At 36.7% G+C, this 18,669-nt stretch overlaps 3 long non-coding RNA genes and 1 pseudogene across 3 annotated transcripts; 3 read left to right on the top strand and 1 right to left on the bottom strand.

Annotated features, from left to right (window-relative positions):
* Positions 1–3,363: 3,363 nt before the first annotated feature.
* On the bottom strand, positions 3,364–4,814 carry LOC147486075 (protein NRT1/ PTR FAMILY 4.6 pseudogene; annotated as a pseudogene).
* A 9,497-nt stretch (positions 4,815–14,311) lies between these two features.
* On the top strand, positions 14,312–14,695 carry LOC147486074 (uncharacterized). Its single transcript, XR_015202744.1, has 3 exons — positions 14,312–14,379; positions 14,475–14,537; positions 14,633–14,695. It is a non-coding gene; the product is annotated as an uncharacterized LOC147486074 (long non-coding RNA).
* A 2,107-nt stretch (positions 14,696–16,802) lies between these two features.
* On the top strand, positions 16,803–17,330 carry LOC147486073 (uncharacterized). Its single transcript, XR_015200816.1, has 3 exons — positions 16,803–16,905; positions 16,994–17,158; positions 17,254–17,330. It is a non-coding gene; the product is annotated as an uncharacterized LOC147486073 (long non-coding RNA).
* A 13-nt stretch (positions 17,331–17,343) lies between these two features.
* Positions 17,344–18,097, top strand: LOC147486072 (uncharacterized). Its single transcript, XR_015200815.1, has 4 exons — positions 17,344–17,359; positions 17,631–17,700; positions 17,783–17,878; positions 17,973–18,097. It is a non-coding gene; the product is annotated as an uncharacterized LOC147486072 (long non-coding RNA).
* Positions 18,098–18,669: the final 572 nt, after the last annotated feature.

Below are 18,669 nucleotides of genomic sequence, written 5' to 3'. Positions count from 1 at the left end.
TTGTATACATTAAATAAATAAATGCAAGACAGGAATTAAACTTGAAAAGAAATGACTTTTATTAAGAAGAAATAACTTACAGTATTTAAGCTGTTGGAATGAAAAGGACGGAATGTAAGTGCTGGAATGAAAACTACAGATGATAAACTAACTAACTAATATATAGGTTAAAGTATAAAATGACTCATATATATAGGCCCCCCCCTCATATATATAGGTTGGAGACCCTCCTGAAGGGATTTTATTTGGTTTTGTCTTTTATTGAATTGAGACGTTCAAAACTTTGAAAATCAAAGTTTACCTTGTTTAATTTGCCTTGTCTTTTCCTTATTAAGGTTTTGTCTTTAGCCAAATTCAATTCAAACCGCTTGTTTTGAATTGGTACGTGTCTTCCATATTGTGAGGTGACACAAAATTGTGACCATCACTTGCCACCTGCCTATGCTGACTCGTCATGCCTTTTGGGCTCGCAAAGTGGGTTCACGTGGTGTGTCCAATGGCGGTGCCGATTTTGGCGTTTTTACAACTTTCTGTCCTTGTGTAGAACTTGTCGCCCTAGTCGCTCTGGCAGTTCACTAGCCAACATCGGCATCTAGATTTATCAGATGTGAGCTTCAGAAGTTTGCTGCTTCTTTATATATGGATCCGTTCTGCACTGGTTTTGTTCTTTTGGAAACTTCGGCTCTAGTCAGGCTTTGTTGGGCTTCACTGGGGTTGAGTGGGGAACTTCAAATATTCCAGTATTCCCGTACTTTGATGCATGTTTTATCATTATATTCCTGTTAATTGCGGAAACCTGCAAAAGTACGAAAATATAATTATTATATGATTATTAAACACATAATTGACCAAAATGCTATGTCTCGGGGGTTTAATATTACGACTTTGGGTGCTTATCACACCACCCCCAAACAGCACTTTGCTTGTCCTCAAGCAAAGAAGAGACATGAAAATGATAAGTGGCCAAAAATGTGTTGTCCTAAGTTAAATCTCATTTCGCAGAGTGTGGTTGCATTGACCGTATGCAACAAGGCCTTGAACCACTAGGAATTCCCTAGTGGATGAGTTATAGCCTCGTGATCCAGAGAAGATACTCACAAACTTCATTTATACTACAACGACTCAGTAACAAAGGCCCGTTTCCTTAATTAATCTCAGATATCTCTATACATCTCACTAGCGGGGAAAACAAGGATTTAATTCTTTCGAAATTCAAGTTAATAAACATACAATAATCAAAACATCTATGTATGAGCATGCATGCAGTGATCTTATAATGAAATGTACGAGCAGGGCCGTTTCGGATCCTTTGGATAACGTCCTTAAGTAGGTTCTTACAGGTATGTGTTGAAACACAATTTCTCTTTTATTTTTCCACTCAAGTTTTGCTATCTCCAGTGTGCAGTGGGCACACACTACTAAAAAAAAAGGTTTTTATCTCGGTTCTAAAATTAGCCTTATCTCGGTTCTGCTGATAAGAGAGATAATATGTCCTGTAAATGAGATAATATGTCCTGTAATTTAGGTACTAACTATGAGTATAAATCTGTTATCTCACCTCTTACTTAACCGAGATAAAATATATGGATTTTACCACTGGTGGATAGGAACTGATATAATAGGAAATTTCATTTATCTCACCATTGTGGAACAGATATAATAGAAAATTTCATTTATCTCACCATTAAAAACCGATATAATAGGAAATTTAATTTATCTCACATTGAACTGATATAATTGATATTAAACCAAATATCTCGGCACTCAAATGATATAATAGCTATTATACCAAATATCTCGGCACTAAAATGATATAATAGCTATTATACCAAATATCTCGGAATAAATTAAAGAAAACAGAAATCCTAAAAAAAAATAGAAGTCCAAAAAAAATTGAACTCCCACTCTACAGTACTCTTTATCTCGATCAGGAATATCGATATCCTATCATTCACGAACTCATGATAATGGCAACTGCCATTCTAATCCCAAGTATCTCGCTCTTTGCTATCTGTTCGTTTATTTTTAATCCCAACTATCTCGCTAACTATCTCGCTCGATCTCCACTATATATCTCTTCAATTCGTGTATTTTTAATCCAGCTATCTCGCGCGCTCTCCACTATCCGTGTATTTTGCCCTCTTCACCTCTCATGACGACTTTTAAATAATTCAAGTTCCACTACCCATTTCAACTCGCCAGGTTTAACAACTCTTACCGGTTTTCGTGTACTAAAATTATCTTAGATTAAGCTAGGAGATTATATAGTGTTCAAAACTAGTCAGATTTTTGAAAATTCATGTATAAATAAGTTAGTGCCTAACCTTTATAAACCGATTTGCAGTTTTACATCAGCTATTCATTCCTTGTTAAAACAAATTGGATCGAGGAGGTTCCGGTCGTCCCTGTTGCTTTCAACTTGATTTGCTTTTGAGCAGTGTATTACTCTTTATCTTTTTCAGATAAGGCCTTATTGTACATAGCGAGCTTTTTCTTGTATCTATGACTATATCAAGCTAGTGTTATTATTTAAGGTAACGTGATTGCACACAAATAGTCGATGAGAGTATGAGACCAAAGCAGATTCTTCCGATTAACCGAGTTGAACTTATTCCACCGGAATTTGGATTGTCTTCATTATTTAAAATAAGAATCATTCATTCTATTTCGGTTAAATGCGTGCCTTTTCCTTGGTATTTGAACTCGCAGTTTCTGTAACACCCCATCGGAGTTAAGAATAGATCCAGCTCCGTAGTATTAGAACAAATAGTGCTATCGATAAGCTTGTTAACGAGTTGCCCTCCATAAGGCCTAAAACGAACTTTGTATCTAATAACATGATTAACGTAAACATTGGTCGCTAGTGGAAGCAATGAGGCATTGATGTACAAATGGTCGGTCACCGAGAATTTAGAGTTCCGCCACCCAAAGTCAAATACTACTTTTAAATGTCGAAAGCTACCTTTTGCACAACCCCTAGTCTTCTTATGTGGTCTTGGATTTCAGACCACACAATGAGGCTATGGTTCTTTTGGCAAGTATCGGACCCCTTCATTTGATATTCAAGACAACTCTAATGTCTCGATTATACTTTTATATATAGGCTCGGACAAAGTGGGGAAGCAGATCCGGAACTTGACTCTAAACTACTTGTAGGACTTGTCATTTCGGTACAGTTTTACATTTGATTTTTCAGAATAGTTTTATTGTAGCATCAATGATGGATTTCGAAACATAAAAATCTTCATTATATGGTAGTAATCAGTTTAAGTACTTCCAAGAAATTAATGTTTGAATCTGTAAATTGAAAACTTATATTTGAGATGGAAATTGGACTTATGAGATCATCCCCAATGGTAAATCTTAAGCATAATTCCAGTGGTTCATACTTGCTAGAGACCTATGCCTGTACCATCTTGCCGAGAAGAGATAGTGTAAGAAATTTAATCCACTTAAGACACACATTAACCAGTAGAACCGCTCGAGATGGTAATGATTCAAGTTGCTACCAGATAGCCATGGTGTGTTCTTGGAGGTACCTGTGATGCTGCTGACTACCAAAACAAGAACTGAGCTGAGGTAGTACCCCATTGCCAATGAAGCCCATGACAGTGCCATGGCCAAAGACCGATTCTTGCGAGGTGCCTCTGTGAAGAAGAATTCCAAGATAACCGACCCAAGGTGAACAAGTCAATTTGAACCAAGAAACAAGTCTTTCGCAAAGCCACCTAGAAGAATGTGATTGGTAATGGATCATTGGAGTCAAGTAGACTGAATGAGTAGCCACCCTCTTTTCGCTTGACTTCAACCAAAGCTGTGATTGCCATTGCAATGATAGATAGTACCAACCAAGCACCAATTAGTTGCAAGTGAGATATTCCCATCTCGGTTTTCGTTGCTTTCCTAGCAAATGGGATGATGAGATGGTCATAGAGCGTGTAGCGAGGATTATGATGAATAGAATAGGGAAGATAGGAAGGAGGCAGGTGGAACCTTCAAGGATCCAACCTTTTTGTGTCCATTGTCACTGCTTGTTCCACAGAGAAGGTGGATAGCTGGGCTAGACAGCAGTTAAACATGATGGTGCAAGCAAAGATGGGAAGAATTTTGACCAATACTTTAACCTCTTCTACATCCTCCACAGTGCATTCTAGTACCTGGTAAATAGGCTTGTTTTTTCCTGCTTTTTTGAAAAACTTGAGACCTTGGGTAAGGGAGTGAGTTTGAAGATTTTCTTTTCGTCTTTCGTTCTTCTTCTTTCCCTTCCGGGCTGTGTTGGGTACATTAGGTGTGTGTTCATGCTTCCAATTGCATTACTTGGACTCCTACTTAAGCATGTTGTGGAAGTTGCTGCCAGTAACACCTATTCCAGTGAAGTGTGGCATCATTAGAACTTGAAGAAGGATGCAACTTAAACAACATGGTATGCATAAAATGGTAATGGTTTCGGTAAGAGCTTAGTAGAAGAGCAAGATTTGTTCAGACGATCTCAAACGTTAGTAATAAGGCGGTATTGTAGTCTTACACTCTTACTACATGATGTAGTACTAGCTTTGAATGAGGCTTACCTTGGCTATGGTTGTTAGAGGACTTCCTGTAGGAATCTTATTATTGTAAGTAGTAGAGCCAGCAAGGAAGATAGGTATTGACAGCAATATTGTCACAGTTGAGATTCCGAAACCCCATTCCCATCCTTTATTGTCTTCAATCCATACAACCAATGTTACTGCTACTGTAGCGACCCAATTTGTGATTACCGGGGGTCCGGCGGCCGATGGATCCGGAAATAGGATATACGGTGGAATGGTAGGCATTCTAGCAGGGCCACGTCCACATGAACTGGGTAGGAGGGGGATGAACACCGTGAACCGAGAGTCGACAAATGGAGGGGATGAACATCTTATTTGGGAGCAAAGAAGATTACCCTTTCTGTAATATGTTTGCTTTCATTAATCTTCTCATTGGAATATCAGTAGTTTACCTCATTTTGCTTGGTAATTCATAGCTTTGCAATCTATGTTACTTTATTGCAATCTGTTAAAATTGCAACCCTCATAAGTTTAGCTTTCAGGGTAAACTTCTGCCCTTGCAACTTGGTTTTACGTGAAGTTGAGAATGCAAGGTTTTCGTCATGAAATTTTGTATTTGGGTAGTAGAACCATTTGATATGCTTTCTCAATTGTAAATAGGTTCACTCTTGTTTTTCAGCTTGTTTATTGCCATTGTTATATCCTAAGTAGTGAATTAGCGGCTAAACATTTTATTTATTTATTTGCAGATCTTTTATCACTTCCCCAGTCCTTGTTAGAATCGAATTGGACAAGAGAAGGTCCTGATTGCTTTGCTCCAACTTGGGTTGCTTTTAGAGTTGGTACACTTCTATCTTCTTTATCTGATTAAGTTTAATCTTTTTGGGTTAACCTTTGTTCATGTGTATATGACTTTATCAATTTTGTTTTGTGTACATGAGTGTGAGGAAACATGTTTTCTGTTATGCACCTTTGTTTTGGATAGTACAACCATTTTTTATTGGTCAATAGTCCATACATTTATAGTTTTAGTTGTTACCGCTTAAAATGTTGCACTATTGAATTCAAGTATTGTTACTTTCTTTGTGTATATGCATGAATATCTATTAATTCAGTAAGTTAACTTTGATTCTCATAGCATAGGTTTTACTTTCAATGATGTTGATATATAGTTTTACCTTAAAAAAGAGGAAAACCTGTTTTTGTCACGCCTAGTTAAGCTATAAAATGAAGAAGTAACATGGTTACGCATGAATTCTAGTTTGTTCACCTCGTTATTTGTCCGTATGTATTAAATAGCTAGTATCGAGCAACCCCCGACCATATAATACATTAGCATTATTAATGTTTTATTAGAAATAAAGCTGGTCATGTAGTGTTCTTGTTAGATTTCATATCCGCATATTCGTGGGGATTAAAAAATGCCTTTTGATTACTTTGTTAACTGAACAATACTGTTTACATTCAGATTACTCTTTGACACCTTCAAAATGGATAAGGATGTCCAAGGATAAGTTATCTATTGAATTCCAAGTAGGGGTTCAGAATTTTCTATTTTTGCGGGGCCATCTTTGGTGAGGGAAATCCTATCGATGTCCATGCAAACTATGCGGGAATGTCAAGAAATTGATGGAACTTCGGCGTTAAAAATCATTTGTATTTCAATGGCATGTGCCAAAGTTATACTACATGGACATGGCATGGGGAAAGAACAACAAGTGCAGCTCCCTCGTATATGGATCTGGATGAGCCTTCCCATCATCATTTTGAGTGGGGAGCTGTAGAGAGGATGCAAGTTGAAACAACAAAATTGGTTCAGCCGACGAGATCGGTATCACGGGTAACCACGAAATGATTAAGAAGTTGCTTGAAGATCTTTGAGGAACCTTTGTATAGAGGATGTTCAAAGTATATCTGGTTATCTCGCCAATCGCTAACTTGTTCAATCTGAAAGCGAAGAGTGGGTGGTCCGACAAAAGCTTCACAAAGATGTTACAAATGATGAGAGACATGCAACCAAGCGAAGAGAATATACTGCCCAAAAATATGCGTGAGTTAAAAAGACATTGGCAGTGTATGGAATGAAATATGAGAAGATAGATGCGTGTCCCAATGATTGCATACTATATCAGAAGGGGTTTAGTGGCAGAAAGACATGCCCTACGTGTGGACTTTCAAGATATAAGTTGAAGGATAATATGATTGAGCAAAGTAATGGTTCGCCTGCAAAAGTTTTGTGGTATTTTCCACCGATCCCTAGATTCGAAAAGATGTTCCAATCAGCAGAGACAGCGAAAAATTAAACATGGCATGCCAATGAGAGAGAAGTTGATGGGCAACTACGTCACCCAGCAGACTCACCCCCGCATGGAAGCTAGTGGATGATAAGTGGCGAGTTCGAGCGTAACCAAGAAACCTTCGCTTTTAGCACTTTCGCGCAGATGGAATCAACCCACATAGCTCTCTTAGTAGTAAATATAGTTGTTGGCCTGTTGTATTGGTCACTTATAATCTTCCTCCGTGGTTGTGCATGAAAAGGAAGTTTATGATGTTGACAATGTTGATTTCGGGTCCACATCAACTGGAAATGACATTGACATATACTTAGCACCTTTGATCGAGGACTTGAAAAATTGTGGAAGAAAGGGGTTAAGATTTATGATGCTTTCCAACGACAAAAAATTTACACTAAAGGCTATTCTCTTATGGACAATTAACGATTTTTCCTGCATTTAGTAATTTGTCCGGTGCTTGTGTTAAAGGCTATTACGCTTGTCCGATATGTGGTGAACACACAGATTCTTGCAGATTGAAGCATTGCATGAAGAATGTGTACATGGCTCACTGAAGATATCTTAGGAAGAGCATCCGTGATCGAAAAGCAAAAAGGCGTTTAATGGTAAATGTGAGTTTCGATCCGCACCAACACCACTCACGGTGTGCGATAATGGAAGAAGGTTAAAACACTTGTAACTTTTTGGGGCAAAAGTGACGAAGTCAAAAAGGTTAAGAGCAAATATTGTTCATGATGATGTTACACGTTGTTGGAGGAAGAGGTCGATTTTTTCAGGCTTGTGTATTGGAGACATTTACTTCTCCGACACAACTTGGATGTCATGCATATTGAGAAAAATGTTTGTGATAGCATTATTGGGACCTTGCTTAACATTAAGGGAAAACGAAGGATGGGGTTGCTTTCGTCGTGATCTTAAGGAGATGGGTTTGAGAAAGGAATTGGCACCGAAAAAAAAAGGATTGAGAACATACCGCCACCGACTTGTTACACATTATCAAAAGCGGAGAAATTACGAGTTTGCAAAACCTTGCATGAGCTAAAAGTTCCCGAAGGTTACTCATCTAATTTCAGGCCACTTGTTTCAATGGAAGATTTAAAATTAGGTGGTCTGAAATCCCACGATTGTCATGTGCTGATGCAACAATTGCTTCCGGTGGCAATAAGATCTGTGTTGCCAAAGCATGTGAGATATGTAATTATTAGATTTTGCTTCTTCTTCAATGCCATTTGTGCGAAAGTAGTCGATTTGCAGAAATTACGTGAAACTCGAGAAAAGAATTGGTAATCACATTATGTCTTCGGAGAAATACTTTCCACCATCTTTCTTGACATTATGGTTCATTTAACATTACATCTTGTGAGAGAAGTCCAACTTTGTGGTCCAGTTTTCTTCGATGGATGTACCCATTTGAGAGGTAAGTTTGCTGAATATCATTTATAGTTCAAATTATACCAAGTTAAATATAGGAAATTCCATCAATATTCCTTTTCTTTTGTTAAGGTACATGAAGGTTTTAAAAGGCTATGTAAGAAATTGAAATCGTCGTAAGGTTGCATTCTTTGAATGTTATATTGCGTAGGAAGAAGCGGTTGAGTTTTGTAGTGAGTTTTTATCTGATTTGGGTGCTTTGTTGGTACTCCACATGTTGAAAGCAACACGACCCAAGGAGATTATTTCGGAAAGCCTCCATCGGTGGTGATTTGGTAGTTGTCGGCCGGAAGTCCTTAGAGGAAGCACATGGTTATGTGTTGCACAATACAAATGTTGTTGAACCTTATATCGAAAGTAATGACATTTCAAATACATTTGAGGAGTTCAATTTTTTTTCTAATTTTTCTGTCATATCTAACCGTGAGTTGGTGTTCATAATTTGTAGGGAGCATATGAACTACTTAAGGCAAAACCATCCCCGCTAATAATCAAAAAGCCAAAAGTGGTTACATGATGCACATATTAGCACTTTTAGTGATTGGTTAAGAAAAAGGGTGAGTTACTAAACAACTTGAATTTTTATTTACTACTCTAATAAAGCGTAACTAATTTTATAAAGAACACGGGTTTCAGATGAAAGGAGCATCCCTGGTAACAATGTCTCGAAAACCTTACGTTGGATAGCTCAAGGTCCTCATATACATGTATTGAAATATCACAATTATGTGATTAATGGTTGCCGTTTCTCCACAAAGGATCGTGATGCGTCACGAGTCAATCAGAATAGTGGAGTGAGTTTAGTTGCCAGTGGAATGCAGATAACAAGTGCAAGAGATAAAGATCCACTCTTTTTAGAAAGTTGCTACTATGGTGTTATTACCGAAATATGGTTGCTTGATTACACTAAGTTCAAACTCCCAGTATTCAAGTGTGATTGGGTTGAGAATCGGAATGGCATCAAGGTAGATGACTTGGGTTTTATACTGGTTGATCTTGGTAGAATTGGGTACAAATCTGATTCTTTCGTCTTTGCCTCTCAAGTGAAGCAAGTTTTCTATGTACCGGATCAGATCGATCCTAAATGGTCAGTTGCCCTAGCAACTCCTCAGAGATATTATGATCATGATAATGAGAATGAAGATGATGACTTCATTGATGATGGTATTGGAGACAACATTCGCAATGAAGTATTTCCAGATATGGAATCTCTGGATGTGAATGACGATGAACAATCAATGTATGGACGTGAAGATTGTGAGGGGATCTGGATTGCTCACAAGCCTTCAAAGAAAAGAAAAGCCCATAAATGAAACATTTCAGCTCTATTTATTTGATTATTGTATCTTTTATTTTCTTTTTTCTTTTCGGTAGTTCTAATAGTGTAGCTTGAATTTTTAGTGATTTAGGAGAATCTTGAGATGATCGAATAAAACTAATAAAGCTTTTCGGGCCTTTGTTTATATTCAATTGTCTTGTTTATCTTGTTATTTTCATGTCATTGCTTGGTCATAATTCTAAAGCGAGGTTTTTATTTTTAATTTTGCACTTCTCTCTGCCTTTGCTGTTTTTTTTTTGGTAAAGATAGTCTGCCTTTCTTTGTTGGAAATGCTTATGGGATGCATTAGTTTCCTATATTTTTGTTTAGATTGTTGATTCATCATCCCATTTTCTTCGAAATTAGAAAATTGACCGTTAATCTCATCATACCCTAAAAATTTCTACATAGATTTAACATGTGTTGTGCATTTTTATTTTTGCCATGTAGGTTATCATGGGTACAGAAAAGAAGATGGCCAATCAAATGACAACCCGAAAAAAGGAACGATGCAACTGAAAAATCGAAAAAAGGGAAACACAAAAAGAGGAACAACAATAATGATTGAGCTTAACAAGAAATGGGATGGAAATAAAATTAGAGTTGCCTATGATGAAAAAAGGAAGGCCAAATAATCGGGTAGTACGGAGAAAACTTGCTGGTATGGAAGGTGCATTGGCAAGGTCCAAGGTACCATTGAGTGAATTTGAAACTTGGCATGATTTACCGTAACCTTTGAGAGATGATTTATGGGAAGCAATGCAGGTGCGTGAATCGTATAATTCTATGCACTTTATATTATGAACAATTTGTTTTTGCTCTTCTTCCTAAAGCTGATGTCTTACATGCTTTTTATGTCTAGCAAATATTTGATATTGATCCAAATTGTATGGATAAAGTCATATCATCCATTGGGGAAAGATGGAGGACTTTCAAGACCAATTTGACTAGGAAATATGTTACTCCTTACATAAATGACCGTAGCCCTCTTTGGAGAAACCACCAAAAATTTATGATTTTATTCGTCAAAATGATAGGAACAGGTTTGTGAAGTCAAGATTGACGGATGAGTTTCAGGTATGTATAGTAATTGTTTAAACTTCGGGATGAATGAAATTCAAATTGCATAGTGATAGTTAGTTATGTATGTTCATCCCCTACTATACTTAGTTATTGTTGTCTTTTGAATTCAAAGGAGTATAGCAAGTGCAACCGGAGGAGAAAGAAGAATGTATAAACCACCATTTCGATGAGATCGGGGCTATGTTGGTCTCGAAGAAGAGATGGTAATCATTTAGTTTTCTAAATTTTCTGTTATTAATTTGTTTTTTTTGTCGGTAAGTTGCGAGGTTTTTACTTTCTCTATATACATGGTTGATCTTTGAATTGCTCCATTTCTTCCTTCATATTTTGAATTTTTCCGATCTTCTCTCTGCGCCCATGGGTACTTGGTTTTCTTTTCAGCCACGCTTATAACATTTGTTGAGTCTGTTTGTACCGCTATCTTACTTACTCCTTGTGTTAATGCCATCCTCATTCCTTGCTCTATCATTACGTGAAATGCGCTGCCCATTCTCCCTCTATTCCTTGTAGAGTCCCGTCAAGATTCAGATTTGTGTATCTCCTTCTCTGCTCTCATCCACTTATAGTACTCATACTTTTTCTGTTTTACTCCAACCTCTATCTCCCACATTTCCATGAAATTATGTGCTTCCGGTCCTTGCTCCATTCTTATGTTAAGAGCCAGTAGTCGTCTTCTTACATCTCCGATCACTGAGTTTACTAACTGGTCTGCGTCAACTTGCTTATTCTGAAAAATCTTGTCATTTCGCGTTTTCCAATCCTGTATACAAAAGCATTCCATGTAAACCTGTGACTATCTTGTATGCAGCCTTTACCTCGTGTAATTTTTTCAGCCCATTGTACCTCTTCTTGCCACATATGGGCCATGGGCCTGCTGAATCCTATCTTCTGAAGCAGTATACTACATAATGTTTGCGCAACTGTACATGTATGAAAGAGATGATCTACGGTTTCAGTTTCCTGCCAACACAGCACACAAACATCAGTTGCTACTTTCTTCCACTCTTTTAGTTTCTGCAACGTCTTGAGCCCTCCTTTCAATGCCATCCAGCTGATGAAGGAATTTTCTGTTAGTCAAATTGTCTTCCTACTAGAGGAGAATGATCTGAGCAAAGCCTACCAAGAACTTTATATGACCAACCTGGAAATTTTCCATGCTATATTCATGAATGCTCTGTCTAGCTTACCCCAAGTTCTGCTGCTTCCCGGTTGCCTATTGCACCATGTGAAATGATACCCTTTTTTGGGGGCCTCAAGCATCATATTGTGATTTATAACTTCTCTGAATTGAGTCATTGCTCTGTTAGAGGGGAGAGGCCACCCCTCTTTTCAGAGGGGCTTAAGTAAGTATTGAAATCACCAATCAATAGCCATGGCAAGTTAGGACCGATTAATGAGAGTGAGTTCTCTCCATAATTGTCTTCTACCAAGATACAAAGAATAAGCATGAACAATTGTAATCGGACAACCATTGACTTCCATTTGTAATTTCTTTGAGGAGATTGGACAATGAGGTTAGGTGCAGGTATATTGCTCTTCCACAAAACAAAATATTTTGGCGGTGAGATGGATCTTTGATTGACATGAAGGCTAACTTTGTATCCCGGATTTGTAAAGAAATGCAAGTGAAACTGATTAGGGTCTACTAAAGGCTCGGCAATCCCTATGAAGTCGGGATCATGATCTTTTATTAGCTTAGGCTGACCTATTTATGGTTTTCTCATTTGAAATACCTCTAAGATTCCAATAAAAGCACTTCATTAGAAACTAGAGAGTTTATTGGGTAAATTGAGCGAGCTCGATTGAGAGATATTTTCCCCCCGACCTTGGACCTCAAGGGGGAAGGTAATTCTTCTTTGCCTTGTGAGAAGGTGTTTGTTACCTGTGCTTGCTTCTTTGCGATCACTATCAATCATGTCTTCTTGACTCAATGCAAAGAATTCAGCGACTTTATGAGGATCGGTGGCTCTGATCTTGATTTGGCATCCCAGCTTGTAAGCCCGCAAAGGTGGAGAATGTGATGATGCTTCTTCATTCACTTTTGCTCTCGAGCTAGTGCCTAACCATCGATTCTGTAGGACCAACTTCTTCTCTAACAATCTAGCTGAAATATTTGTTTCAGTGACTCTAGAAAGACAACAACTTTCCCTCTCTATCCATTTCACTAACAACTTGTGGTGCTTCGTCACACTAGGATCATTATGGTGCAAAGCCACCTGGCTGAGATCTTCAACCACGAGAACTAGGTGCATCGACCACATGTCTAGGTGCATCAACAACCCCAAGGTGAACCATCGAGCAAGTTCCCTAGCATTCTTGCATTCAAGCAACTTGTGAGCTCCTTTGATTTTTCTGTTTGTCCTTCAAGAGTGTTAGCATTATCATGTTCCACTTCTCTTGCTAGAGCTTGAAATCTATTCACTCTTTGTGAGGTTTTCGAACATTAATCGTAATGATGAGGCTTAGGAATCCAAGAGACCTTTGGATCAACATGAGGCTTTCTTCTTGTGTGCGGTTATCAAATCAATTCTCGTATGTCCGATTAGGTGGCTGTAGGTTCAAGGTTTATCACCTCACCTCTTGTCCAATACTTTAGGTCCTATTATATATTCTTGTTTGTAGCAATGAATATACTCTAGTCTAATACAGTTTTTGTTTATGTTTAATAGAAAGAAGAGTTAGGTTCCTCGGTAGAACATGATGATCGGAGTGTCAAATGGCTAAGGGCTCGTCAAAAGAAGAATGGTGAATTTGTGAATGATGCTACTATGGAAATTGCAGAAAAGAATTGTCAGTTTTCTTGAAGTTTTTGTTAATTTCTTTTTACTTTTATATATAAAATATTGAAATGTATTAACATAATTCTGTCATGTAGGCTCAATTGAAACCCAAAGAGAAGGAGGGGAATTTAGTAACTAAGGGAAAGAATGATATACTTACTCGGGCTTTAGGAACCCCGAGCATAGTGGTAGAGTTAGGGGAGGGGAGGTTTGTAACTCCAACAACATACTTTAAACTTCCTAGGCGTGCTTGGAAGAGAAATAGAGAGGAGCTTGAGACCCAACTACATGAAGAAAAAGCAAGAAGGATGGAAGCGAGAAGAAAGGGTGAGGTTTCTAGAAAAGGAAAGTGCATTAAGGATGAAAGAGATGCATAAGTCGCCACCACCGAGAATGTTGGATCTAATAGTGGTAGAAGTGATAATAGAGTAAACCAACAGGTATCAACTTAGTTCTCAAGATCTGATTATGACTTGTTTGTGTTACGATTCGATTTCTTTCTTTTTTTTCTTTGTGGGACTTAATTAGATCATCAAACATACAGGGTAGAAGATGGGGATACATTTAGCAAGATGTTGCCCAATCTTGAAATCAAGATACACCCAAGGTACTTATCCTTTAAATTGATATGATTCTTATCACGATATATGCATAAGCTCTAACTCATATCCATGTTTCTTATAGGCTATTAAGTGTTCTCGGCTTTGAGATCCAAAGGCAACATTGTTGCTAAAGGTTTACTTTTCAAGAAGACTGGACCCGTAAGAAAAAGTCCACAACATTCCTTTGGGAGAACACAATGTGTAACGAGTACAGATTGACTTAATAATGAAACCGATCTCCCCCTCCCAATACCGGTACCAAGTGGTGACTTGAGCGTTATTAGCGATGCATGGCACAGCTTTGTGGCATGGCCAAAAGAATTTGTCATAGTCGGCGATGTGGTAAAGAATCATAGAAAGATTAATGACGTATTTGGTTGATTTACACTTGTTCATTCATTTGATTCATTATGTTGTTTTCCCACTCATTTATGTAGGAAGGAGATGGTGATTTTGATGCATCCGAGAAGGCTAGAAACTATAAAAAATCAAGGAAACAGGTCAACATTTTATGTTTTTCACCGATATCTTCTTAACACTTAGCACTTAGTACTTTTAGTGTACATATATTGATTTATTTTTATTAAATATGCAGGTGAAAGATGCTATCCCAAAAATGAAGAAAACTCCGACCAATCATGAATTCAGTACACCCAAGGTACTTATCCTTTAAATTGATATAATTCTTATCACGATATATGCATAAGCTCTAACTCATATCCATGTTTCTTATAGGCTATTAAATGTTCTCTGGCTTTGAGATCCAAAGGCAACATTGTTGCTAAAGGTTTACTTTTCAAGAAGATTTGGACCGGAAGAAAAAAGTTCACAACATTCCTTTGGGAGAACACAATGTACGAAAGTACTGATTGACTTAATAATGAAACCCTGATCTCCCCTCCCAATACCAGTACCAAGTGGTGACTTGAGCGTTATTAGCGATGCATGGCACAACTTTGTGGCATGGCCAAAAGAATTTGTCATAGTTGGCGATGTGGTAAAGAATCATATAAAGATTAATGGCGTATTTGGTTGATTTACACTTGTTCATTCATTTGATTGATTATGTTGTTTTCCTACTTATTTATGTAGGAAGGAGATGGTGATTTTGATGCACCGAGAAGGCTAGCAACGATAAAAATCAAATAAACAGTCAACATTTTTATCTTCTTAACACTTCATTACTTTTTAGTGTACATATATTGATATATTGATTTACTTTTTTTTTTGTAGGGTGTGAAGTGTAGTTTGGCTTTGACTTTGAAAAGCAACATCGTTGCTAAAGGCTCAGTTTTCAAGAATACTCGACCTCAAGAAAATATTAATGATATTCCCTTAGGAGAAGCCAATTTTCGAGTACAAATTGACATTTGTAATCAAACTGACCTCCCTCTCCCAGTACCGGTTGGTGACTTGAGATTTGTTAAGGATGCATGGCATAGTTTTGTGGCGTGGCCAAAAGAATTTGTGATAATCGGCAATGTGGTAAACTATTAGACAAAAAGTAATGATTATTGGTGTTGACATGCATATACTAATTTTTTTTTCTCCTTATTCATGTAGGAAGAAAAACATGATTTACTTGGATCAGAGAAGGCTAGAAAGGATAACAAAGGCAAACAGGTCAAAGTTTACATTATTGTATTTTTATATGCATTTTATACTTTTAATATATGACTTAGATTTATTACTATACTCATGCAGATAAAAGATTTTGGTGTTGTGGCAAAAAGTAAGAAGGCATTGCCTAACTTTGAAATTAGTACTCCACGGTATTTAGCTTATTTCATATGATCATAATCCCATATATTTACTAATTGTTATTTATAGACTTTTGCATAAAGAAGAATTGGTTTTCTAGGAACAATCTCATTTCTAGCATTCCCAAATTACAAAGAGTAAATTCACATAGAGGAAGGTACCAATGAAAGGCAGGGGAAATGTTCACACCGCGCACTCATAGCATTAGATAGGTTAATCTAGTAAATAAGTAAAACTAGTACATTGGTAATCAAACACTATGTGCCGTTAATTATTATTAGAGTTTGGTGAACAATCTAAATTGGTTCTAGGACGACTAGGAGGAAAAGTTATTTCATTTTGTATAAACTCGGGTTGTTGTGCCTCTGGGTAGTATTGAGTTTTATCTTGCGCTTATTCGGGAAACAAATCTGTTGTGACTCCCATCTTTGTTTATAAGTTGAAGATACTTGACAAGTTTCCAACCACTTTTAACATTTTCATTTGTGTCAATTATATTAGTGTTTTGCATTGTAAACTTCTTTTTTGAAGATCTTAACTTAACTTAAGTTTCATCCTCATAACCTAATGGTTTTGCGGATGCAACTAGTTTTGGCGAGGACTTTAGATTATTTAAACTTCAATCGATTTGAAAGTATCGTTGATTTTTTTTCTTTCTAGATTTAGCGGTGATGTTTATAATAATAAGTTGTGAAGTTCTATCCATGTGAATTAGCTTATTCAAGTTAAATTTGTGCCCTTGTCCTTTTATTCTCTTCAATTTCTTTGGGTTTTCAATTTCAAATTTGTTTTGTATAGTTTTTTTTTTTTTTTTTTTTTTCTAGTGCGTTAGTGATATAAGTCCATATCTATGTTATGCCCGTCAATATTTTGATTATTTCACATAGGAAAAGGAGGAAACACTTGATGAGATGGAATGTAGTATCAGAGAATATGGCGATATGCTTGACAACACGATGGAATCGTCTGATAATATTGTCATCCCTATAGAAAGGGAGCTTTTAGGGAAGAGATTGAGCTAGGCCATTTTTCCATTGAAAAATCTGATTTGTTGGATATTTGCAGAATGGATTGGCTAAGTGTCAGCTGCATGACTACATACATGAAGTGAGCTAAAGTTGCATGCTGCTTTAAACATTTGTATTTGATTAGTAGATGCAATTATCGTAACATTTTTAATTTTTAATTTTTTTAGATATCTTTATGGGAGTTTCATGAGTTCTCAAGAAAGATACACATTTGCTAATCCTTCTAACTTCACAAACTATGGGAATGATGATGGGGAGAAAATTCAGCATTTGCAACACAGATTAGGTTATGTAAGGCGGAATCAAATTCTATTGATTCCTTACAATTTGGGGTAAGTGTTTTGTTTGTCTCTTAATCATATTTATTACTTAAATGACTATACCCTATACATTATGGATTAATTATTATCTATTTATTTCATTGTAGGAGGCATTGGGTATTGATTGTTATTGATATATCATCACAACAAGTTTACTGGTTGGATTCTTCTGGAAATCCGACTCAATATTCGAATAAAAGTTCTTGTTGACAAGTAAGTTATGTGTTTCATGTATTTTCTTGTATGATTATAATCTTTTTCCTTTAAAATACCAACCCTTTAAGTTCTCGACTTTATTATAAACATATTCAAACTTCGTATTGTCTTACATGATGCTTCTTCGCTAGCATCCTCCTTTAGTATATGTTGTGTTAATCGTGTGCCCTAGCCCGAAGTGAATGCAATGTGAGCTTGGATCTCAAAATGTTTGCAGCAAGGTCTTATATGAATATGTGTATACCCAATTTAATTTCTTTTTCTATAGTGCTATTAGAGCTTTCACTTATGCTGGAGGGAAAAGAATGATGGCTGGACCAAATTGGCAAGTGGTCAAGGTAAACAAAGGCAAATTCGTATATTTTTATTACTTTTTCCTTCCAAGTAAGTATGACTAATCTTATTATTTGTCTTGTGTAGTGCCCAAAACAACCAGGAGGTGTAGAATGTGCCTACTACGTTATGATGTTTATGAGACACTTTCTTAGGGATCCTTCTCAATCTTTAACAAATAAGGTAAACACATATATACTTCTTTGTCATATAATTAAATTAGAATATTAATGCCTTATAATATATTAGTTACGTTTTCTTTCCTTCTCTAATTTAGATCCAAGAGTTGGGGAAGATAGCAGCATATACCAAAGATGAAATAAGAGACCTTCGTTCGGTTCTACTTGACTTTATTCAACAATTCTCATTGAGTACAACTTGAAGTGGTTAAAGGCATTTGGGGGGCGAGACTTTTTGGTGCATGGTGAGTATTTTCTTACATTGTTTTTCTTTTTAGAAATTATTTGCTAAATAGTATGCATTTGTTTTCTTGCGACAATCAAACCTATTATGGAAAAATGATAAAGTCAAACTCTTTAAGGTGTTCATTTTGGCTTTGTAGGTTTTGGATCATCACTTTCAGTTAGAAGATTACGGAGATAGCTAGCTTTCAAGGATTTGGAGATTCTATTAGTTTTCTTAGGTTAAATGTTATTGAAATCACCTTTTGGCTAGTGATTACTTTTATTACTTGGCGTAGTTATTACTTTTATTAAGTATTAGACATATAAGACTTTTTTTTTCTTAGTAAATAAATTCTTGTAAGGAATTTATGTATGCCGTATTGCTTGTATTAATTGTTTTGATGATCAATGTGATCTGGTAAGGGAAATCCTATACTATGTCCATGCAAACTATGCGGGAATGTCAAGAAATTGTTGGACGTTATACTACATGGACATGGCATGTTGATACAGCTCAGTTTCTTCTCTCTTTTGTTTCCTTGGAGGAAGACTGCAAAAAAGCACAAGAAA

This window comes from Coptis chinensis, chromosome 7, assembly GCF_015680905.1.
Source record: "Coptis chinensis isolate HL-2020 chromosome 7, ASM1568090v1, whole genome shotgun sequence".
Taxonomy (NCBI): Eukaryota; Viridiplantae; Streptophyta; class Magnoliopsida; order Ranunculales; family Ranunculaceae; genus Coptis; species Coptis chinensis.
This window is presented reverse-complemented; position numbering and strand designations above follow the sequence as displayed.